This window comes from Aulostomus chinensis, chromosome 8 (assembly GCF_037954235.1).
Source record: "Aulostomus chinensis isolate RoL2024-O1b breed Wild chromosome 8, RoL_Achi_v1.0, whole genome shotgun sequence".
In the NCBI taxonomy this organism is placed as follows: Eukaryota; Metazoa; Chordata; class Actinopteri; order Syngnathiformes; family Aulostomidae; genus Aulostomus; species Aulostomus chinensis.
In genome coordinates this window covers 14,751,976-14,769,507 of record NC_141327.1, presented here as the reverse complement: position 1 = coordinate 14,769,507, position 17,532 = coordinate 14,751,976, and the positions used below count along the sequence as shown (strand labels likewise).

Genomic DNA, 17,532 nt, shown 5'->3' with positions numbered 1-17,532 from the left:
AGATAGATAGATAGATAGATAGATAGATAGATAGATAGATAGATAGATAGATAGATAGATAGATATTGCAGTGATACCAAAATTTAAGTGAAGTGAGAGCTGGAGAACACTAAAAAAAAGTGAATGCTATGTCTCTGTGGGAGGTCTGGATGGCCCACAACACACCAGCAGATCAGATTAGGTCAGACATTTACTGTAGTCCTGAACTGCTTTATAAACCAGTAACATTCCAAATAAATTCTTCGGCACACATTGCTGGTGCAATGATGAGAGAGTCAGTGTGACTCAAAAAGCAGACACAAAGGAGAATGGATTTTCTCTCAGTGCAGTCTCTCGTGTTATGCCCTTGATTTTTTTTCCCCCCAAATGATTTTGTTGCAAATGGTGCATTTTTATCCCCTCAAACACAGTCTTTGTAGTTTTATCACAGTTTCTAAATTGAACTGAACAAAATCTTGTTAGTCAAAGGTGAACTTGACTTACAGCCCGTAGGTAGTCGGTGCAGATACTCTGCTTGGCAGTCCCACTGTTTAAAGAACAAGGGATAATTAAATGGAGTGAGATATAAATGTTCTTAATGATTAATGGTTGTCTGTTCGCTGCTTGACGCTCCAGGCGAGACTCTATCTAAGGCTCCAGTGGGAGGTTCATGCAAGGAGGATCCATTCAAACATACATCCTATATCTAAACTTTGTTGTACGAGTCTATGTATGCAATGATGGAATTCACTCAGGGATTTGTTTAGGTGTTTTACATCTTTATTGTGGATTCATACATGCTTGTCCAATTAGTTCCAATGTTTTCACACAAGGTCCCTTATTACACTTGTTAAATAGGAACAGGAATCAATATAATTCAGTAAATGAGTTCCTGTCTTGCTGCCATATGAAAAGGTGAAGCAGCGAAACAACACCAGCAGTATCAGAAAATAGAATGATTCACCAATGGATGTCTCCATCCACAGGACACTGACTTGTCACCATGGCGACACATTTTACCACTGCCAGATATTGTAATTTCCAGAGAGCGCCGGTAACAAGGGATCATCAGACCCCATGGGACTGATGCACAAACGCACCTGAACAAACCTTTCCTTCAAAGTGATTTACAAACACACGGAGTCTAACAACCGGTTCCGTTTGACAGCAACAACAGGAACCCATAGCTTTAGCAATAAAAATATGTTTGGTGGAAATATCCTGATATATTGCCAGCCTTATTAAGCTTTAAGGTGCTTTGACATTTATAATTTAATCATGAGAGCAGGCAGACACACTGACACACATCTGTCAGCAGGAAATGACATATTGGCATTAACAAGGTCGTTTCTGAATATTAACTGACACAGAGGAGCTGAACCTGGTGAGATATTAGCGGGGACACAGGTGGTGCATGGGAGAGACATATAGCGAACACTGCTGACAACCAACTCCGCTAACAGGCAAGATTTCTTAAAAGCTGCACTCCCTTATTTTTTTTTTTTTATATCAACCTTAGAGCAAATAGATGAAGTAGCAGGGGTTGTTCTTGGTGATGAATCCACAGAGAAATAAAGTTGCGCTTGGAGAACTCTGCCACGTCCTTGAAATGTGTGGTGAGGAATTAATGAAGATTGTCTCCTGGTCCCATCGTTTAGCTGAAGCTGAGACGCAGGAGTCCAGCTCGCGGAGTAAAACAAGTTCAAAAAGTTCAACATCAGAGGCGCAGTCAATTCAGTTAGTGGTTGCCATGGTGATATTAATTAACTGCCCAGCTTATACTGAATGAGTGACTTAGTTCATATGGACTCCCAAAGGATAGAGGACACATCCCCACATTGCATCCATAGTATCCTCAGCTGTAGTTTCCTTCTCGACTATTGTGAATATCGTCAAACAGAAGCACTGGGGCCGCATCAGTCTTTTCGCTTCTTTTCTTTTTGGTAAACAAGTCTGCTGCAAACAGGTTTGAAGCACTTGAAGGAAGCTTTTGACTAGGTTCAGCATTGCAAAAAGCCTCAAAGCCTCCGATATCACCTCGGTAACGTGTGTTATTATTATATTGTGTCATCATAATTATCCATATGTTTTAATTTGATCGTTATTTACTCTGACGATGATCTAATTTAGGTTGAAGTAGTCAGGACGTGCTGTCTAGAGCAGTATGTGATTCTGAGAACAGATTTATAACTCAACTTAATATCAGAATATTGGAGTCCATGCAAACATACTGAAAGACAGTTTTCCTAGAAACACATTTTTTTATTCGACAGTTGTATCAAATATTTGTCTGTGGTTCAAATGAGGGGAATATTCTGTCATTTCTATCCAAAACCCTCGAGTGAGCCATTTCCAGCCAACTCTCCATTTATCCCTCCCTGAAGGACCCTCTGGACCCTTTCAGGCGTCTCACTCTACTGAGACAGCTCTGCCAGGCTTCATTTGTCTCCTCTGTTTTTGTCCTCCGTGACTTGTCTGAAGCTATTAAAACACTTAACAAATCTTTCTCGTCATCCTGCTTGAACAAGGAATGCCTGCACAACAAGCCTGGTTCACATTCAGTCTTTCCAGTTGGGGGGAGGGGTTGCTGCTCAGACCCTCAGCTCTTAACACTGGAGTCCCTCAAGGCTCTGCCATGGCAAAATTTGTTTACAAAATATGGAGTGAAGAATGGGACTGTGAGGTCCAGGTAGACATTTTTGAGACCGCTTCCATCTGTGCTGTTCTGATGTTTGACTCTTGACTCTCAGTTTTGGCCTCCTTAGTTTTATTGGCATTGACACTAGTTTTGATCTTTTTTTCCTTGGAGTATCTATGATTTTTTTTGCTCTGCTTGTGTACCCATTTAACCCTTTTTGGTTTTAGTCAAGTCAAATTTATTTATAAAGTACTTTTCATGCGACAGGCAAATACTCAATGTGCTTAAAAAAAGGGTTCACCCTGGACGGGTCACCAGTCCATCAAAGGAACAACACATAGAGACAGACAACCATTCACACTCACAGTCACACCTACGGTCAATTTAGAGTATCAATCAGCCTCGTCCTCTCTTGATGTCTTTGGACTGTGGGAGGAAGCTGGAGTACCAGAGAGAACCCACACAGGAACAGGGAGAACATGGAGACTCCGCAGAAAGATCCTGTGCTGGAGCCAGGACTTGAACCTGAAACCTTCTTGCTGTGAGGCGACAGTGCTGACCACTGCACCACCGTGCCGCCCACCATGAACAAATAATGTAAAATAAAATAAAAAAAGACATAAAAACATATAAAATCATACAGGATGGGAAGGTAACGCAAGATGGCATCAACTGAAAAGTGTTTTTGTTGCTAAAAGGGAATAATGTTATCAGTGGTTCCTTTGACAAAGTGCCACCCATTAAACTATCGTTTAAAGCCTAGCCAAGAGCTTAAAAATATACATTTTTAATCCTTTCAAATAGGTCAACATTACCCTTTATCACTCCCTGTTTTGTTTTGAAATGTAAATCTGCTCGTCTCTTCTTGTGTTCCTGCCTGTCTATCAGTTTCAGCTTTTTCAGCCTTTTTTGAGTGATTAACCTGCCTGTGTGTTTAAAACCACTCCTTTCATGTGTAGTTGGATTGTCATTGTCATTTTTCTTCTAGCTCTTTGCACTGCTTTCTTAGGGTTTCATCTGTTAAGATTGCAATTTCTTTTTTACTTACTACTGACTAAATCCCCTTCATCCCAGGTGGGACATAAGGCCTCGACAATCCGCCTCCATTGGGACCTGTCTCGCGCGTCATGCTGTGCTTCGCCCCATGTTTGGTTCATCTCCTTCGGCTCAGCAGTCACGGTTCGTCACCGAGTTGTTTTTGGTTGACCTTGATTGCCATCACCTTTGGGAAACGATCCTGGTCCATTCAGAGCACATGTCCCAGCCATCGTAATCGGTGACGTTTGATTTCCGACAGCAGAAGTGCACTTCGTCTTCCTATGCAGTTCTTTGTTGGAGATCTTCTCAGGCCAGAAGACCAGCAACAGATTTTCCGGAAAAATCTGTTGCGGAAGGCACCGGTCCTTTTCTTGTCGTGCATTGTCACTCGCCAGCATTCCAAACTGTACAAAAGAACTGGTTTCACATTGTTGTTATGCAGTCGGATCTTTGTTTCAAGGCTGTACTGCTCAATGAGTTGTCTTTGCTGACAAGAGTTCCCAGGTAGGTGAACTCTTTGACATTGTCGATGGTTTCTTCATCCGCTGTGATTGGCGCATCTGGAGTGGCATTAATGCACATCACTGGTGTTTTGGAAGCATTTCTTTGCTGCTATTTATATTTCGAAACCTACTGTCTCTCACAGCGGACGAACAGACGAACAACACCGATAACACAACTTTTCTAGTGGAGCTGATTCTTACTTCCCCTCAGCTTCCTGAAACATCAGAATATCTTCATCTTGTCCAGCAGCAGCAACAGCAGCAGCAGCAGTAGGCGGTTGTTTTTCAGCTGATAAAGCCGCTGTGCACTCGCTGATAACATCTAATACTAAAGAGCCAGGCATTTCCCCCTGGAGTTGCTGGAGTGGCAATCTCAGAATCTCAGCGTTCATATGCTGAATGTGTTTATAGAGATTATTCAGGTGCAAGAGAGCTAAGTGGAAAAGGAACATTGCATTCATCAAATGGCCAGACTTGAAATTCATGGTTATATATCAACAAGCTTTTTTTTTTTTTCCATCTTTTTTTTTTTTTTTTTTTGCTATAACATGACCAAGATGTGCATTTGCTTGCTCAGTTGTCATGGAGATAGACGTCATGCACTCAGACTGTGAGACGTATTTAGTATAAGATCCTGATGTGTTGCAAAGCTGTAATGACTCCTAAACCTCCAAGTGGTGTTCCTTTATAACACAGATGTCCTGTCAGGGTTCTGCGCCTCTTGTTGCTTAAGTTTAATTACTTTAAATGTGAAACGGACAATTTTAAGACAAGCAATTGTTTAAAAACACATCCACAGAACTTTTAGAGAGGTACAGAATTAAAGTCTGATTTTATCCCAAAGAAAAACTAGGGTGGTGTTATTTTTTAAAAATTGCTTCAGGTCCAAAATGTTTGTGGTATTTACATTCCAGTGAGCTGGCTGATAAACGCATTGATATCACGCGTTATCGTTGTGTGGTCACCGACCGCAGGAGCTCAGGAGCTGCCAGGTGTTACACCGACAGTAGAATTGGCTGAGAAACACAAGGTTTCATTCTGTTATCAGTCTCAAATACTGTCGGACCATCAAAGGGGCTGTCTGTCTCATTACTGCTATTCCAACTCCGACCACATGTGGTTGGTTGTGTCACCCTGGCAGTGACATAACTGCTGGTTCAGTGGCGGTTGACCAATAAAGCCGCAGCTCAGGCTTGGGTTGATAATAGAAATATCATATTTATTTTTAGAAATAAATACAGTCCAGAGGAAGCAGGAAGCACCGATGGGTCAAGATAATGAGAATAAGAGAACACACTATGAACTAGCAACACCAGAGAGGATTACTGGGGTTTAAATGGAGGGACACATGAGGAGGTGACGAGACCCAGGTGAGTTTAACAAGGCACAGGTGGCCGCAATCGGGGTGGGGAACCCCAGGCAGGATCCAGGGAGACAAAGACAGGGTACTTAACAAAATAAAACAGGAAATGACAAAGACAAAAAAAATACATGACCTTACAAACATGGACAAGGACTAGGCGTGACAGGTGACTAGCAGAATAGATAAGGGGGTAAGAATAAGAGTGACACCTATGGACCGGGCGGCATAAATGTCATCCATTGTACCTTTAAATTTGAAGACATCCATCTAAATTGCTCCATCCATGTTCAACCTGAGCAGAGTGAGTGTTCAGATGTCGCGACTTTAATATGAACAAAATTTTGAGCAGCAAGTTCCTGTTCTTTTTTGTAAAAGTATTCAACACACAGCAGAGTACATCGGGTCTATTCCAGTATAAATAATCCTAATATTGAACAATCTAAATGCTACTCATGAAATCTAAAGTAAATGGGGAATAAAACTAGGATAACAGAAAAGAAAAATGAAGGACTCTCTTCAGTCTTTACCCAAACAAACCCAGATTGTAGCTAATCGTGCCAGGACGTGCAGGTCAACGCAAATAACACTTCCATGATACTTAAACCCCCTGATTTTTAGGCCGTGCTGTTCTCAATCAACAGGATGCTGGAGAGGTGGCCTGAAGAATTTTCCAATTAGGCTGCAAGAGCGTGTCTCAAAGCTGCAGATGAGATGCACAGCCACATCACCGAAACTTGACATTCTTGACAGCCACTTGTGTGAACTTCCATCTGTCTGCTGTCCATGCACCAGGGGATTCATGACAGCAGAGACTCCCATGCCGTTGTGAGGAATGTCACCACCGACTTCAGAATATTCCACGTTCTTGCTGTCTGCAAGAAATATAACTTCAGCCAATAATGAGAGGCAGAGTGGGGAGGCCTGGGTCTTCATTTGTCTTCCTCCATGGTGTGTTTGTGTGTATATTCATAGCCACTCTCTGTCTTGAATCATCCTCATTATTTTTGCCAGGTTGCTTTTTTGTTCCACGGAACCAGGGACATCATGTGATAATACGCGAGCTCCTGGTGAAATGTCCAGGGGATGAGAGGAATAACAATAACGGCATTCACAGGGGGAAGAGTCGACAGAAAGGAGGTATTTAACAGAGTTAATGCTGCTGCAACAAAAAGAGAGAGTCAGAAATCAGATCAGGAGCAGACATCCAGCTACCTGAAACTAAAAGAGAGGCTGATCAGCATTCACAGACTCTTAATCTCGAGATATGTGTCGCATATATTGAACTGTAAGTGGTGTAAAGGTGGTAAACAGCTAGAAGAAGGCAAATGAAACCAGAAGAGCAGAATCGGCCAAGGAGAACTGTAGCTGATGGACAATAAATCAAGACACAGCCTTAAAGCTGAAGGATGGCTTTCTGTCAAAGTTGGCATCTTCTCTCACTGTTTTATACTCCTGCCTCCAATGAGATTGTGGAGTAAAGGTGCAGCACCACAGCCGTGACATGCAGCTGTAAATGTGGCTTCATAAAGCCAAGTTATTCAGATTTACCGCATTTGAGGTATTATGTTTTCAATCACTATACCGTATATACCGCTAAAAAAACTCCACACAAAGAAGGAAAATATGTAAAAATGCCATATTCTAATTCATTTTTAGGATTTTACCTTTAGGCTGCTTTTCCTAAATACTGAGGAAATCCATTACACTCAAACAAAGTTAATCATGTCAGTAAGACTTGGGCACAATATAAGAAAACGGAGGATTCTCTCTCTCTCTCTCTCACACACACACACACAAACACACAGGTATCACTTCTGTATTGATTTATTAGAAAGGAACGACCCTTTTGGTCACAAAGACCTTCATCAAGGCACGTTTTCACAAGTGATACACGTGTAGAAATGCACTTTTTTCTGTCTTCAAAGTTTTAATTTTTTTTGTTGACTTGAATCAACTCCAGTACAAAAGACACCAAGCAAGTGGTGTGCATGTTCCTTATTTAAAAAAAAAAAAAAAAACTCTCATCTTCAGCGACGCTTCACTTGTCAGTAAATAAAGGAAAACCAAAACAATTCAAAAACAGAGCCAACATAGAGCTGCCAGTGAGGCCTCATGGTCATATAGGATGGAGGTTAGGCTTGAAAAGATTCCTTCCTCCAGCGCTAATGTCACTGGACTACCCGAGTTGAAGGATTGCAGAGTTGGTTATGAGATTATTAAAAATATTGTCCAGTGATAACCCGGAATTTCTATTCAGTTTAGTTTAATTCGTAGATACTTGTATTTATCCGATTAGGCACTTGAATAGCTATATTTATGTAACATGAAAGCCACTTACATGTTGTAAATTGGTAGATCAACGATACATAACACACATATTACAAGTGAGAGGAGCATTAGATGATCTGGCTGATAAAAATTGTGTATTAATTCAATAATAGGAGGTATGGAGTATGTTAGAGCTCCCAAGGAAAAACTGAAAATTCCTTTAATGATTCTTCCATAATAAAATCTACCGGAGTGAAAACAAAGCACAGCAAAGCCAGACACAACACAGCGTGTCTCAGGTGTGCTGCACTGCGATGTGCCTCAATAATGCACCATGTCATCTCCTCTAATCTGGGATTGACTAATCCCTCAGTGCTCCTGATCCACCCAGGCAGGTGGGCGGGCGGGCACCTGCAGAATGGTCTTCACGATGGATCTTTTCTCTTGACCCTTCAGGATCTCTGGTCGTGTGCGGTGGCGACCATGTGCACCACCATCATGTTTCTCTCTACTCTGGCTCTGGTCCTGCGCCGGCATTTCGTCAGCAGAGACAAAACGTGAGTTGTGCGTCTCAATCGAGAATCTGAGGAAGATAGAAGATGACACTTCATAAAAGTGCAGATTTGTCTTTAAAGTAAAGTAAAATAAAAGTCACTAGTTTAACTGGTTGTGCGGCTTACTTTAAACATGGGAATAAACGGATTTACGTTAACTTTTGGCCATTGCGGTCTGTAATGCATTTACACTATGATTACATTTCCACTTGTCATCAACAGCATGTAAGTAAACACCATCCATCCACTAACTTCACTTTACTGTGAGTGTTTTAAAATCGTATTTTATTTATCAGTCTAACTGCTCACTTGTTGTGTTATTGAGCCCCATGTTACATTATTACATTATGGTTAAAAAAACAACAACGAGAGATGTATTTAATTGTACTGAGAATTTTCCTTCATTTGAATTCATATCGAGAGAACTGTGTTAAATCCAAAAAAAAGAACCTTATCGTGTGTAAAAGTAACACATAAACTCATCGAGGTATTATGACAAACAGAAATATTACAGAGGAGATGCCTTTGCTTCCTCAGCACTGAGGTGCAGGAACGTCGTAGATTTAAACTCGAATTCCAATTTGTCATCAATATTACATTTTATAGTTTTTGACTGTGCAGGTATGAAAACTTCTTTTTGCTTCGATACTTTCTCATCATATTTGCATTCAAACTGAATGACAGTATCTTTTCTCAAGGTCAAAATCTGGCCTTTTTAAAATCAATTCCAACTTAATGAGCACCCTCGGGCTACTGCTGCCTGCATATCCGTTCACTAATTTAGTGTCGTGCTCTACGAGGTTAAAACTCATCTTTTCTAGATTAAGTAAACTTGATGTTAATTTTTCGTTCTGGGAAACCAGACCTAGTACTGTTGTTGTGCATTTGAAAGAAAAACAAATCTTATTGCATTTCCTCTCTGGTTTGCTCTTCGTTATACAGTTTTTTTTTTAACAGTTATGTGAGATGCTGAAGACATTGGTCCAGTTTTAGCTCTCAGGAAGTGGAAACCCACGTTGAAGCTTCACGTTTGAGCTTTTTTTTTTTTCCACTTGCACCAGGAACAGGTGCTCCGGATGTGCAGGGATTGTCTCATTGCTTGAGATCCTCATCATCCTCCGGTTGCGGCGTATCGATCTCTCTTCACAGTTATGTGTAATGAGGTGTAGCGCCTCAGTTGGAGGCCCGTGTGTAATACCAGAGCATGACAAAGTACATGAGTCATTCTCCAAGTGCCCTTCAAATGCTCTGCCCCATGCAGGGTCTGTCCAAAGAGCTCATTACAGCATTCAGCATCAACAGCTGAACAAAGCAATTACGTGGTGTGAATAACTGAATTGATTACAAGGCGAGCGTGTGCTGGGAAACCAATGCCTGTAACTGTGAAATGTTTTTTTGTATTTCTGGGTTTTGTCATTGAAGGGAATCTCCGAGCGACAGACGCTATTCAGAGCTGACTAAAGCTGGCAAACATCGATTGCAAATACCAGGTTTATTATGTTGAGAGCAGCACCGCCACCGACAGCCTCAAAATGCAGACGCCGTGCTAAGATGCCCTTTGTGAAGGTTGTTTTACATAAATGTCAGAACAAACATTTCCATCCAAACCTGAGGCTGATATTTAGTTTCCTTCCTGCATAAATCCTCAATTCAACCTCACTGTTATTGCCTGTACTCTGGCTCATATTGAACTGCCTCTATAGGCATCCATTCAACACAAGCGCAGGTTACAAATGCCTTTAATATACACCGGTGCTGAATGTAACTCAAGGACAGAACTGTATTGGGTGGTTTTGGACACACATCTTCTCTGTTAGATGATTTTTTTATACGAAATGCCAAAGATGCAGTCATAATAATACTTTTTGATCCAAACAAATTGGATAACAAACGATGCGGCATTCACAGGCTGGAAGGTTGAATCTTAAATGCAGCATGAAGAAACTACATTTGTACGCTGACATATCGATAAACGTTCATAATAAAGGATGAGGCTGGTGATATTCCTGTCAATAAATCAATAATGAATGAATCCTACTACGTCATGTCATCTTTGATGTCAAAGCCTGGTATTGCTTCTCATGAGTTAACATCATGGTTCCAGCTAACATACGTGTTCATGGCATGTAAATGTGGTAGCAGGAACGGCAGGCAACCATTTTGCTATCTGTGAAATCATGTATTTTCCAAATAAAGCACCCTATACGGTTGAAATAACTGAAACATCGTGCAACAGAATCAGGACGTGCAAGACATGTTCAAGACTGTGCAGGAATCCGTGGTTCAACACGGCTGCCACGGGAAGTTAGCAGCAGCAACAAAAACAACAGGAAACCATTTAATAAACGAACAAGAAATGGTCAACGCGTTAAAGTCTCTTTGACGCACCATACCAGAATATTCCCATCCGTCGGCAGAGTGAAAACAATCAAAGCTGTACGAAAAATGATGCATGTAAACGGGACTAGGATTTGAATATTCCACAAGCAACTCATGTAAACCCCTAAACTGAAGTCTTATGTAGAAGAATTGTTCCCAAGATTGGGACAAAGAGACACGACTCACGCAGCTGTCGGGTGCAGAGGCAATAAAAAACAAATGTATGCTTTAGTCTTGATGGGATAAGAAGACACAATCAGGGAATCCAATTTGCTTTCATGTGTGCTCACTGAGTGATGCAATTGTGTAATTGTGCCGACAAACAGCATCTATTTACAAACTGCAGCAACATCACAAGTGTTGGTCCAGAAAGTGATGCACTGCAGAGTGAACTACTCCAACACAGAAACCCTTTGTGTTTCTATACAAGCAATTACAAGGTTTTATTTATGAGATGTCAAAATGAAAATGAGACAAACAAATGCCGACTCACTTCCCTGCGTCTGGCGCCTTGTGAAGCTCATGACCCTGGTGTCTCTTTTTGGCAGTAAATTACCATCTTTGAGAGTCGTCCCAACGCCATCACATCACCATTATTGTCTTAGTCATGCACAGCTCCCTAACCGCTGTCTCTCCCTGCTATCAGCTACCCCAAAGACACGGCGGAGAGGGACTCTTCCGCCGAGCAGAACCGTGACTCGGACAAGTGAATCTGTGTTTTACCAGGTAAACAATGATAAAAATACTGTCGTCATGTGACCCCCAAATCCCTCTGATCCGAGTTGTTGTTTATCCATCTGTGTGACAGTGTAGGACGTCAGAGTCGAACCTGCGATCTGCAGTGCAAACACAGTTTTTTTTTCTTCTTGGACAAAGCAGTTGCAGGTCAACCCTTCGCCTTCTTCCTTTGTGGCAGTATCACCCAACATCATCGACCTCATTGTGTCTACTCTTCCTGCTCTTATCGTTTGCGTTGTTTGAGCATAAAGATGTGGTCATTTCCTTTACATGAATATCTGATTACTTGTTATCTAAAGGCTTTCAGGGTAAATTAATTAAATCCTCAGTCTGTAAAATTGCCACTTTGTTCGATTGCCCTGCAGTAAACCCTCTAATGCAGATTTTATTCAGTGCATAAATGAAAACAGTTCCACTTCCCTAGATGCACATCTTCTTTAAGTACAAAAGTGGTGGTGTTGCCTTTTTTTTAATCCCCATACAGCACTTGAGGGAAAAAAGTTTTGTGATAAGTAGTATTGAGAGCATGGAAACGCTTTTGAATTTCCCTGTTGTTGCTCATTTTCATGAAGGCTTGTGTCAAATCATAAAATATTGTAATGCATTTTCTTTTATTTGGTCCAAATTGGAGATTTCATACTTTGGTGCCTGCTTTTTGTATTTCAGCCTGGAAAATGTGCACAGTGTGACTGTTCGGATGATGTGAACACAAAAGTGAACAGTTGCTGTCCACGTATATTATTTAAAATATTTTGAGTATAAAGTCTTATTTCACTTAAAAAGAGCAATTTGCCTCTAAAGTATTTCCAAATGGACGGCTTGACCTCACTAATATGTTTTTTTTCCACAAGTGCATCACTTCTTTGTCACTCAAGAGTGTAGAAAGAGCCAACCACGTACAGGTATATCTAGTTTGAAGCTAACGGCGCCTCGCGGCTACCAACTGCAAAAAACGTCATTGGAGCTCAGTAATCCCCAAACATTTTGATTTGATGAAAAAATATCTTAATGAAATCCACACACCCATTTATGTGTACTTGAAAGGCAAAAAAACCAACACATTTTGGGTTAAGTACTGCCTTGTTGAAACGTCAGCCTGCACACCAGCGTCAAAACTATGACTCACTGAGCTCACCTAACAATGAAAGCAGTTTTTGTCTCATATTTGTTTTTGATATTTTTAACTCTCCAGGAAGAGTGCCTCTAGGAAGAAGTTGAACAGGTGAGACCAACTTGTGCACTTCATTGAAAATGTAATTTTTAGAACGCAGCGGCGGTTGAAAATATCTTCCATAGTCACTAACACCATTGTGAGGTGCTCTAGCTCTTATTGGCTTGATGGTGGTACCGTTTTGTGGCCACTGCATCCCTGCAGCACAACGATTTGGCTCCAGCTCATGTTACCAGACACATTTTGGCTTTGTGTTGAACAGTATCCATCTCTAGAATCAAGTTACATTGTTAGAAACTGCGTTGGACACTTGAGGAGACAGACATGGTCAGTGCAGTGACCCGGCACACACTGTGGAGGGGACGCCTGGGAGGGGTGACAGACGAGTAACTGATCCGTGTATGCCAGAGCATTGGAGAGATGTGAGAGAGTGGAGTGTAGAGACAAAACCACAGAGTAAGACTGTCTTCACACACAGTTACATGGGTTGGTTTTCTCCCAGGGCATTCAATACAAGATCATAATGTCTGGTGTTTATTCTCTGTTCCAGGCCTTTGGTTATTATCCAGTACATCGATTGCTGTCCTGTACTTCTTTTACTGTACTGCATCACTTGTGTCACATCTCTGTGTTGCACTTGCGGGTTTTACAATCGAATTTGGAAAAACTCAACACTTACTGTTGGATATACAGTATAGTATGGACTTGTTTTGTTCTCTTTCTTGACATTCTGGTCTTCCCCTGGGACAAAATCTACAGTTTTTGTTAAAGAAATACTTCACCAAAATACTATCATTTCTTTATCCGTTCCTCAGCCTTAAGTGTTTCAATTCATGAAGATTTTTTTTTTACCTGCATGACTTATCAGTGAATCTTAAATTCATGAAATGCTAGTTATACACTTGTTGCTGGGAGCTAATGAGACGAAACATTAACAACAGCAAAACTGTGTACGTACTATTCTAGACCCTAGGACATCAACATCAGTTTATCCTGGCAAGCACAATACTCGACAAACACTTTGATTTGAGGTACAATCTACTTGTTAAACAGCTCAAGTGTCACAAATAACACCTAACAGCTGGCGTGAGTAATTGGTACACGTTTTGGGTGAAGTATCACTTTGAATACACTCCAAAGTTTATTTGAAGGCTTCAGGCAGCGCTCCTTTGCTGTAGAGCGTCGTTTCAATTCATTACAAGAAAAGACTCAAGCGTCTGACTCAAAACTAACCCTTAAAATACACCTTGGCATGATGTGCAACATTTCTATAGATGAACAAAAATATTGGAGGTGATGTCACATAGCGTGCTTCCAGGAACTGGCTTAATATTTTACCAACCAAACAATGGAGCCACCGGGTTTGCTCAGAAGTGCTGTGATCAAAAGGAGCATGAGCCAATTCTGCTTTGCAACATGATGAAATTTGCTGCTTTCCTTTTACCTGCCTTGCTTCTTCTTACCTTCCAGATGTGGGTATCAGAAGTGGAAGGTGTCCTCGGGTCGGACGGCTGGTGAGTTATTTAAATTGTAACGTAACTTCTGTATTCAGACAAGTCCATATAGATAACACTAATTGTATTCCACCAAAGTCACTTTTTGCAGTTTATTCGAGTGTTTCTGAATGAGGCCATTTATAGTTTATTGTGGGCAATGAAGTGTTTAACTAACTTGCCTTCTCCTGTTCCCAGAAAGCTTCTCTGGAGAAATACCCTCTCTATAGACGAGGAAACAACCGAGAAGATTTGTATATTTTTGTCCATATCGGACGCCCAGAAGAGGCAGACATGAAGGTTGTCCTGTCTGTTTTTTGTTTTTTTTGAATGTTTGTTGATCATTTTTTCCCCCAGCACACCTCCCCCCCATCAGAAATCAGGCGTCTGCAGTCCTTAAGCGCCAACACTGTCAATATTGCAAGCAACACCGCTGGAAACTGCATCACACCTGACTGCTTCAGTCACTCATCTCTTCTCCTAAGCTTCTGCTTGACATACAAGTGAGGGATGTAATTTCACACCTGAGTGTATCATTACCCAACTGTCCCTTAAGTAATAAAAAGTAGAGTAAACCAACTTGAGGTTCTCTGTGAGAGCTCGTGACTCTGCTGCCAGATTTACAATAAACATGAGTTTTCCGTGATGTACGTGGCCTGTTGCGTCTTTATTCGAAGGGAAAACCACAATAACACCGAGCGACGCAGCTAAAACCTACATCTTTTGTATTATCTGACATTATTTTCGCACATAGCAGAGCAGGAGAGTTCTCGAACTAGTCGAATAATGACAGGACTCCTGCAATCAATGCAGGTTTTCATTTTTCTACGAGCTGGACCATTTCCTCTGACAACAAAGGAGACCTTGTTGTTTCCTGCTTCATTACATAAATGATTGAATCCATGTTGATATTTGGGCTGTTTTCCTGTTTATTGTCTCAGGGAGAACAGTATGCATTTGATTAATGTTCCGCCAGGACCAATAGGCCACAGACTTATTTTAGAAACAGACTTAAAACCACTGCTATATTTCCGAGCGTTATGCATCGACTCTATTAAGAACTCTATTACAGCAAATGCCTCTGTTTGTTATTGTCCTTCCAGCTGTAGTAAACTCCTGGCAGAAGCCGGGGAAACTGATGTGCCTAATACGTTCCCAGGAATATCGCCTCTGCCAAGCGTGCACTCTCGATCCAACGGTGTAATCAAGGCAGTATAGAACAGGAATAAGCGCCGGTGGTGGAGACAGCTCATCCATTTCTCGCTTTTGCCTCCTGCTCTGATGAGCCTGTCTGACTCAAATTACAAGGTGAAAGCAGGGCTTTTGTGCACTGGGTAAAGTAGGGCAGCTTGGGTAATGAGCATGGTCTTCCTGCACAGACCACAGGAGTTAATCTAATGATGGTCCATGATTCCTAATGGCCTCGCGAAGGGAGAGAGAGAGAGACAGGGTGATAAGCCCTCTCTCCTCTCCAATCACTGAGCAGCACACTTGTATTGTTCACTTCATCTCTTCACCAGACTTAAAGGTTACACACTATTTTGATCATGTGTACAAAAAAAGAATAACCAATCAAAGTACAACCATACAACCGGGCTTGTAATAATTAACAATTGTCTGAAAAGGAATAATAAGATTTTAAATACTTATTATGAAAACTTTAACTGAAAAATTCCAAAAAATTTTCAACAAAAAGCCAAATAAGATATTCCAGCAAGTAACCCTCAGTTACAACTTAGAAAACAACACAGCCCCCCCCCCCCCCCCCCAAAAAAAACTAGAAATGCCTCATAGTGGTTCAAAAATGACTGAACATACAGCTGGGATTTGTATTTGTCACAGTGACCCTGACCTTTGACCTCCAAATCATTTCAGTCCATCCTCCAGTCCCAGCCATTTAAGTCAAATTTGAAGTAATTCCCTCCAAATGTGCTACAAATACCGTGTTAATCAGAAAGGAGTCGTATGGATGGATGCACAACCTAAAAACATAAAGCTTCCAATTTTTACCAGCACTGAGAAATAAACATGGTTTCTTACACGTTGGCCAGGTAGTTTTCCACACGATGCCTGACAGATGAACATAACACAAACCACCAGACGTGATCAAAAACGAGATGATGAAAATACGAGCAGCGTGCAGCAGTCGAAAGCAGGCACCGATAAGAATGCCTGAGGCACAGAATCTTGGACCCACCACCAAAACAACACAATACAATGGACCCTTTCCACGGCAGACATGTTCTCTGTCAAGCACAGGTGTGTAAACACTGACATTAACCATGGTTCCTTTCCATTATTTGTCCCACCAAGGCAGCCCAGGGTCAAGCTCACCCCGAGCGAATGCAGCCGTCATTAATGGCGTTAATTTTGTTTTTACTGATTTGACAAGTCAGAGTTACAGTCCTGAAAAGTGCCAGAGCAACTGCTGTTTTCTCCAAACATGTTTTTTCTTCATTTTCTGAGACAGAAATGACCACTTCAGTAACACAGGCAGCAAAATTTTTCACTTTTATTCATGTCTACACACTGAAGTTTTCTGCTTTTTATGTAGGGAATTTTCCTGCTGTCTATATAAAGAAACCTAGTGAAATTGAATTTTTATGAATGGTTGTTGCTGTAGGGCTGCACGGTGGTGCAGTGGTCAGCATTGTCGCCTCACAGGAAGGAAGTTCTGAGTTTGAGTCCCGGCTCCAGCACAGGATCTTTCTGTGTGAGTCTCTATGTTCTCCCTGTTCCTGTGTGGGTTCTCTCTGGTACTCCAGCTTCTTCCCACAGTCCAAAGACATCAAGAGGGGACAAGGCTGATTGATAACCCCGCCTCTCACCTGAAACTCGCTGGGATAGGCTCCACCCCCCCCCCCAACAACCCTTGACAGGATAAGCGGAAGAAAATAGTTGGATGGATGGGTTGTTGCTGCACATGAAAACACCCATTCAGAGGCGTACCTTTTGGTGTCCTTGTTGATATTTAAGAGACAATCACTGAGCAGACGAGACCTCTCTGGGTCGGAATGTGTAAACGTGTCACATTTTTATGTCTGAGTCTGACCTGAGCCTCATGCAATTATGGTAAACCAAAGCAGAGTTTGTGTTGCCCTGTCATGCTGTGGTTGCGTGGGGCACGGTGACTGCAGATGTCCTCAGGTTTGTAAAAGCATCATTGTGTGCTCTTCAGAGATTTAATCTCACTCTTCCATGTTATGTGTTTTGTAAAACATATTCAGATTTTTTTCAATAAAATTCAGAAAAGGGCAAGATCTTTTATTGTGCACATGAACTTGTGACTATTTTGGGTTTTTTTAGTGTCCTATTTGTTTGTATTTTGTTCAAAATAAATGTTTAATTAATTGCATTTCAGTCTGTTGAGTGTAACACTAATGTGCGAGTTTTATAGAGGAAATATGA

General features: G+C 41.4%; 1 long non-coding RNA gene across 1 annotated transcript; it reads left to right on the top strand.

The window, feature by feature from the left end:
• Positions 1-8,128: 8,128 nt before the first annotated feature.
• On the top strand, positions 8,129-16,613 carry LOC147257312 (uncharacterized). The gene is made up of 5 exons (XR_015117581.1): positions 8,129-8,346; positions 11,369-11,448; positions 12,653-12,682; positions 14,102-14,145; positions 14,323-16,613. It is a non-coding gene; the product is annotated as an uncharacterized LOC147257312 (long non-coding RNA).
• Positions 16,614-17,532: the final 919 nt, after the last annotated feature.